At 38.0% G+C, this 6,000-nt stretch overlaps 1 protein-coding gene across 5 annotated transcripts in view; it reads left to right on the top strand.

Annotated features, from left to right (window-relative positions):
- The first annotated feature begins 870 nt into the window (after positions 1 to 870).
- Positions 871 to 6,000, top strand: part of LOC139765571 (uncharacterized) — a 51,285-nt gene continuing 46,155 nt past the window's right edge. For 4 of the 5 annotated variants that reach the window (XR_011716691.1, XR_011716689.1, XM_071693149.1 and 1 more), the window contains exon 1: positions 871 to 1,152. The gene's annotated coding sequence lies outside the window, so the exon portion shown is untranslated. Of the gene's footprint in view, positions 1,153 to 1,534; positions 1,922 to 6,000 lie in introns of those variants that run through there. The other variant, XR_011716690.1, reaches the window with a different exon arrangement.

The raw sequence follows: 6,000 nt of genomic DNA, 5'->3' as shown, positions 1-6,000 counted from the left end.
GCACGTACAGTATACTGACATGACAAAAACAAAATATCTGGGTAAATTGATAATTTGAAGACTATTTCCAGTTTATTACTACATTTACTTACTAACAAAAATTTTTTTGTAAATGTAATTTCTCAGAAATATTAATTGCAATATGCCAAAGGATCAAATTTAATTGTGTAAGTCCACAGGGATCGCGGATTGTGACCTCGGTTCAGCCGGAAATACCCATGAACCTTGTCTGACCTGTCTAGCAAGGTCAGACACCAAATCCAAGCTTATATGATCCATTTCGTATTGTGTGACATGCAATCAAGCAACGAATGTATGTTAATGTATATTTCGTATACATTCTTTTTGAGCTGTCAACTCCAAACCAAATTCTGTGAGATTAATAACCTTTAAGTGTAGGGAAGATACGAGTCGAAATTACATGTCACGTCACGTTACAACACGTTCTGTGAGCTGCTCTTTTAAACAAGATTATCTGGTTTCTGCGCAAAATACTTTGTCTTATAAGTGTGAATATATATATATATATATATATATATATATATATATATATATATATATATATATATATATATATATATTGGAAAGGATCACAATTTTGCGCATGATCAAGATATTCCTATGAGTCCACGGGGAAAATGAAACACGATAAGTTCCCCAAGTGCATTTTCGTGTAATAAACACATCAGGGGAGACGCAAGAGAGAAATATAAGTCAGGTAATATACATCGAAGAGACGAAGATAGGGCGCCATTTGGTAAGCATGCGTCTATACGCATGTACGTATATTCACTGTAAAGTAACGTTTCGTAGAGAAACTGTTGCCATCCTCAAAATTTCCTTTTCATTACTGCTATCCCATTTGGTTATAAAAACTTGAGCTTTCCTACTTGCTAAATACCTTTTTACGCAGTACGTTTGGTCACTTGGGAATTCTTAATCTAAGGACTTTATCTTTTTTATTTTTTTGAATCGATATTCGGGCGAATGGCATCATAGTTCTGCCCAGCACACTATGAGCACAGGGCGAGGCGAGCATTTACGAGTTTCCGTTTAATCTTGATGTCGCTTAGTCTTACCATTATGCAAGTCTATGGAAACGTTCTTGTGTAAAGAATTTCGGCTTTTTGTTGAGTGAGGACCAAGAAAACGGTAAGTGTCAGATAACTAGTCTTGATACCCATAGGCATTACTAGTAGGTATTAGTCACTCCATATACAATTGTAAGTAGCATATTGATGACGGTTGGTTTAAGTCATTTCATAGCTTTTTTTACATTATGGATTTTCAATTGTTATGTAATGGAGTGGATAATGGTGGGTCTTAATTACAGCAGCTCATACCAGTTGAAATGATGTCATTAAGAATGACCCCCGGCTCGTGGTTAAAGTACAGATACCCTCGCAAAAAGTTAAAAAAGCAAAAGAAATTATTTATATGATATAAATTACAGTTGTAGCAATTTAAAGTGAATTTATCAGATCCTGAATATCTGTAAAAAGGTTACTTGTCATGCACAGGAAGTGTGTTTGCTAGCACAGCTAGACGATAAATCATTGAGATGTGATAAGCTGGAGACAGTTGATGGAATTACCACAGGTTCCTTTGGTAATACAAGAGATTGTCTTTTAAAGAGGAGGATGCTGTTATCTTGTCCATTTTCTGTGATTCATTAATGTGAAGGGAGTGATAAGTCCAGAGTCTTGGCTTACCCCATGCAACATTTCATTTTTCATTTAAATGCTCGCCACTTTGTTGAGGTTTGTGCACTGAACTTGTGGAGGCTCAGGATACTAACTATCGCATCTAATCGAGAAGTAAGATGGGAGAGATAAATGAAATAGTACTGTCAGTAAACGACAGATTTCTGCCAACATTAGAATGGAAACCACCATGAGATGTGTCCATTTTTATTCGTGAGGTAAGTTTCCACAATGAACGTAACAGTTTGTGTGAGAGAGATGTTTGTGGTATGTGTATAACTCAAGGACACGGCAATTGTAAATGAAAAATGATTTTAGAAAATGCATCTTTGGATCCATTGCTGTCGAGACATTAATATCCCTTTTGGGCTGTATGGAGAACTGCCGGTTCTCCAGAGGACAATCGCCAGACAAGACTGTCGCACTACACAAGTGTTTGATAGAAGCAGTCCAGGCCAATTTTCACCCAACATAGCCTTCAAGCTTGTCCACAACATCACCCTCAACCTAGATTGCTCTTTGTACACATTATCCCCTGGGCCGACTGCCCTTACACCCTCATGTAAAGTGTGAATTTTCGCTCAACTCTCCATCCACTCACATATATATGTGCTACTCTATAGAAGGCTTTCACACCATGTAACAGTTGTCTCCATACCCCATATTTCCTTAACATACCCATGCGCTATATTCAGATCCATAGAAGCTGCATACTGCTTCTTACCTTTCGTTGTAAAGGTGTTCACATTCCTTCTCCACAATATTCTGATCCACACATCCCCTACCATTACCACCCCCCCCCCCATGCTGCTCTTTTATTCTATATTCAGTTACTTCCATCTCATTGACAATCAACATTCTTGCATACACTTTTCTTGGTATACGTAAGAAACTTATTCCCCTACAATTGCAACATATTTCCTTACCACCATTCCTTTGAGTAAAGGAAGAATAATAGCTTTCACCCATTTCTTAAGCAAAACCTTTTGCTTACATGGTAAATTACATATCAAATGCATCCAATGTATCACACTTTCTGCTCCATACTTCAACATTTCAGCCATAATCCCATCCACTCCAGATGCCTCTCCTACCTTCAACCTCATTATTATCCTTTTTACTTCCCTTTTTGCTATAAGCCACCTGCCCTGTATCGTTTTCCTTCCCTTCCTCCATACCCATGCATATAGCAACTGCTATCTCACCTTCTCCCACATTCATCAGTTCTTCAAAATTCTCTTTCCATCTTCCTTGCACTTCTTCCATTTGTTTCAGCAGCTCCACTTCCTTAATTCTCACGTGTACATTTTCACTATTCCACCCACCTCTTCTTTTTCACCTCCTCCCTGTACAATTCCTTATTTTTCCTAAACTTTTCACTGAACTTTGCTCCAAAATCTTTGTCTGCCCTTTCTTTGCTTTCCTTCATTAGCTTCTGAACATTCAGCTTAACACATCTTGTATTCATCCCTCCTTCTCCTACATTCATATTCCTTTCAAGCTATCTTCTACATTCTTTTTTAATTTCTTCCACAGCTTTTTAAATCTCATCATTGCACCATGCATTTTCCCTTTTTATTTAGTGTGATTTTGAATGCCTGTCGTTTGAATATAAGTACAGATAGTTTGCAGCTTTGTTACATGTGCTTTTGTTAAAGTTGGTGACCATGCAAGTGAAGCGTAGTGTAGGGTGGAGTAATGTAATTATTTTAAGAGGATATTATGTGGATTTTGACCCAAATCTTGAATCAGTAAGTGTTCTGAAGGAGTCTAGTTTGTTCATGTGTTGATGTTTATGTGGGAAGTGATTGTCTTGTGCATATGTGATGCCTATTCCATCTATCTGTCTATCTACATTTCTGACACCTGTTCCTTTCTGGAACTCCCTCAAGGGGATGGCTGTGGCAGTAGGGTCTCCATAATGAGTGAACTCCTGTGCTGCTTCTTATCCTTTAGGGTTCACCCGTAACAGGCCACTGACAGAGGGCAAGTCTAGCGCAGTGTTTGCAGAGGTTCCCACCTAATGTTCCCACTAATTACTTTGAAATAATGTTTCTACCAAATGCTCCCCCTTAAATGTTCCTACCTACTACTACTATCTACTGCTCATACCATTTTGCCAAAAGGCAGGGCCAGCACATAACACTCACCACAGGAAAATCTTGAATTACGAAGAATGAGCTTTGTGAGCTAACTGTTGTCAGGTGTTATGTGTGACAAGAGATATTCCATGTTTATGGACAGAATGCCATTAGTCCACATGTGGGTAAGGTAGAAAGAAAAGATAGCTACCGTGGTCAGAGTGCAACTTGACAACCACTGAAGTACTAGCACGACTCATTGTATAGTGGTCACTAACCTTCCCAATACCCAGGTGGGTAGTACTGGAGTAGACCTTCCTGATTGTTGGCTGCCTACCAACTACTACCTACTTTGATGCCTATTATGGCTGAAATTTTGTTAAGCAGGCATGGTTGGCCATTTAAGGAGACAGGTGGGTGCAGGTTGGATTCGTCCTGTTAAGTTGAGAGAGTGATGGTAGATTTCAATGGAGATACAGACATTCTGTGTAGGGTGTGCCAGTGTTTTGATTGTTTCATGTGCAATTGCATGTTTGTTGTTGCTTGGGCAGTGTCAGTGGGCTGTGATGTGATTTTCATGTCATTTGTGTTTAAGATTTTCAAGCTGTAATTGTAATTACTTATTTGTACATTACTGGGAAGGAGTTTTACATTCAAGAGGCCCATCTCTTGAGCCCCTGCCAGAAGTTATGGAAGGTTTAGTTGAACTGTAGAAAAATCTTGAAATCTTATAAAAGCATGCCGTCAAAAAGTTTTTAGAAAGAACTACAAACTTTGCTAAACAAATTATTACTCTTACACACAACAGAGATTGATAAGAATGATGGAATATATTTAAGAGGGAAAGTATTCTACAGTTATAAATGCTAATTCCTTTCAACTGAATATTGATGAAATATCTCACAGGACAGAAAAGCTTTTTCTGAAATGTGGAAAAGGCTTTGCTTAAGGTCAAATGATAAGAAAAATTATTTATCTGGATTTACCTGAGAATTGGAAATATAAGGATGGAGTGAAAAAGATTTTGAGTGCTTGGGGCCTGAGCGTGCTGGAGGGTACAAGGCAAGCACAGGATGGAATGCATTGGAGGTGTGTGATATACATGGTGTGACACTGTCAGTGGTTTGAATCAGGGCATAAAAGCAACTAAGGGAAACCACAGGTTTGACTATTCTCTCAGGCCCAGAGCTTGCAGAAATCAGGTACTGTTTCCAGTTCTGGAGTCACAAAGATTTAAAAAGGGGATTTATTTGGGGGCCTTTTAACACCAGACTTCAGAAGAACTGGTTACATTTCAAAGGAAATATAATGTACTCATCATGGTGGATTAAGATGCCTTAGCTAAGAGTACTTTTTAAAGGAAATGTGACCCCATCAACTAAATCTTATGCTTCTTACCAGAGACATTACTGATGATTATGTGGAGCTACTTTAAGTTATTTTTACCTTCCCCATGACATATTCATAAATTTTCTTATTTCCTATTTTAGTGAACTTGTTTTTTTCCCTTTTTTGAGTTTTTCAAAAGCTGCCTGGCACTTCTGCTTTATCTGTCTTGATTATCAGTCCTTTCACTACAAGTCCTAATGTCCACTGTACGCTTTGTATGGGAGATCTGCAAATATTAATAAACATCCCCAAGTTTGTAACGATTATCTGTAACATACTTTTCATAATATCATATGGTGCTGAGCTTGAAGAAATATTGTTGACATCTGCCACATGTTCATGCAAACAATAAATGCAAGATTGATATTGGTATTCCATGTGTGGCGAGGTGGCGATGGGAATGAATAAAGGCAGACAGTGTGAATTGTGTGCATGGGTATATATGTATGTGTCTGTGTGTGTATATATATATGTACATTGGGATGTATAGGTATGTATATTTGTGTGTGTGGACGTGTGTGTATATACATGTGTATGGGGGTGGGTTGGGCCATTTCTTTCGTCTGATTCCCTGCGCTACCTTCCAAACGCGGGAGACAGCGACAAAGCAAAATAAAAAAAAAGTATATGATAATTGAATGGTGTGTAGAGAGTCCTTTTAGACATCTGATACTTGTACAGTAGTGATCCCTCCACATCAGACTGAATTGACCAATGTGATTTACTATGATAAGGTATGTTTTTTCTGATTACCTAAATGTAAAATGTTATTTATGTTTCTTTTATTTCTCCATGATTTTATCCATTACCAGCCCAAGTGGAAAAAT

This window comes from Panulirus ornatus, chromosome 55, assembly GCF_036320965.1.
Source record: "Panulirus ornatus isolate Po-2019 chromosome 55, ASM3632096v1, whole genome shotgun sequence".
Classification (NCBI taxonomy): Eukaryota; Metazoa; Arthropoda; class Malacostraca; order Decapoda; family Palinuridae; genus Panulirus; species Panulirus ornatus.
This window is presented reverse-complemented; position numbering and strand designations above follow the sequence as displayed.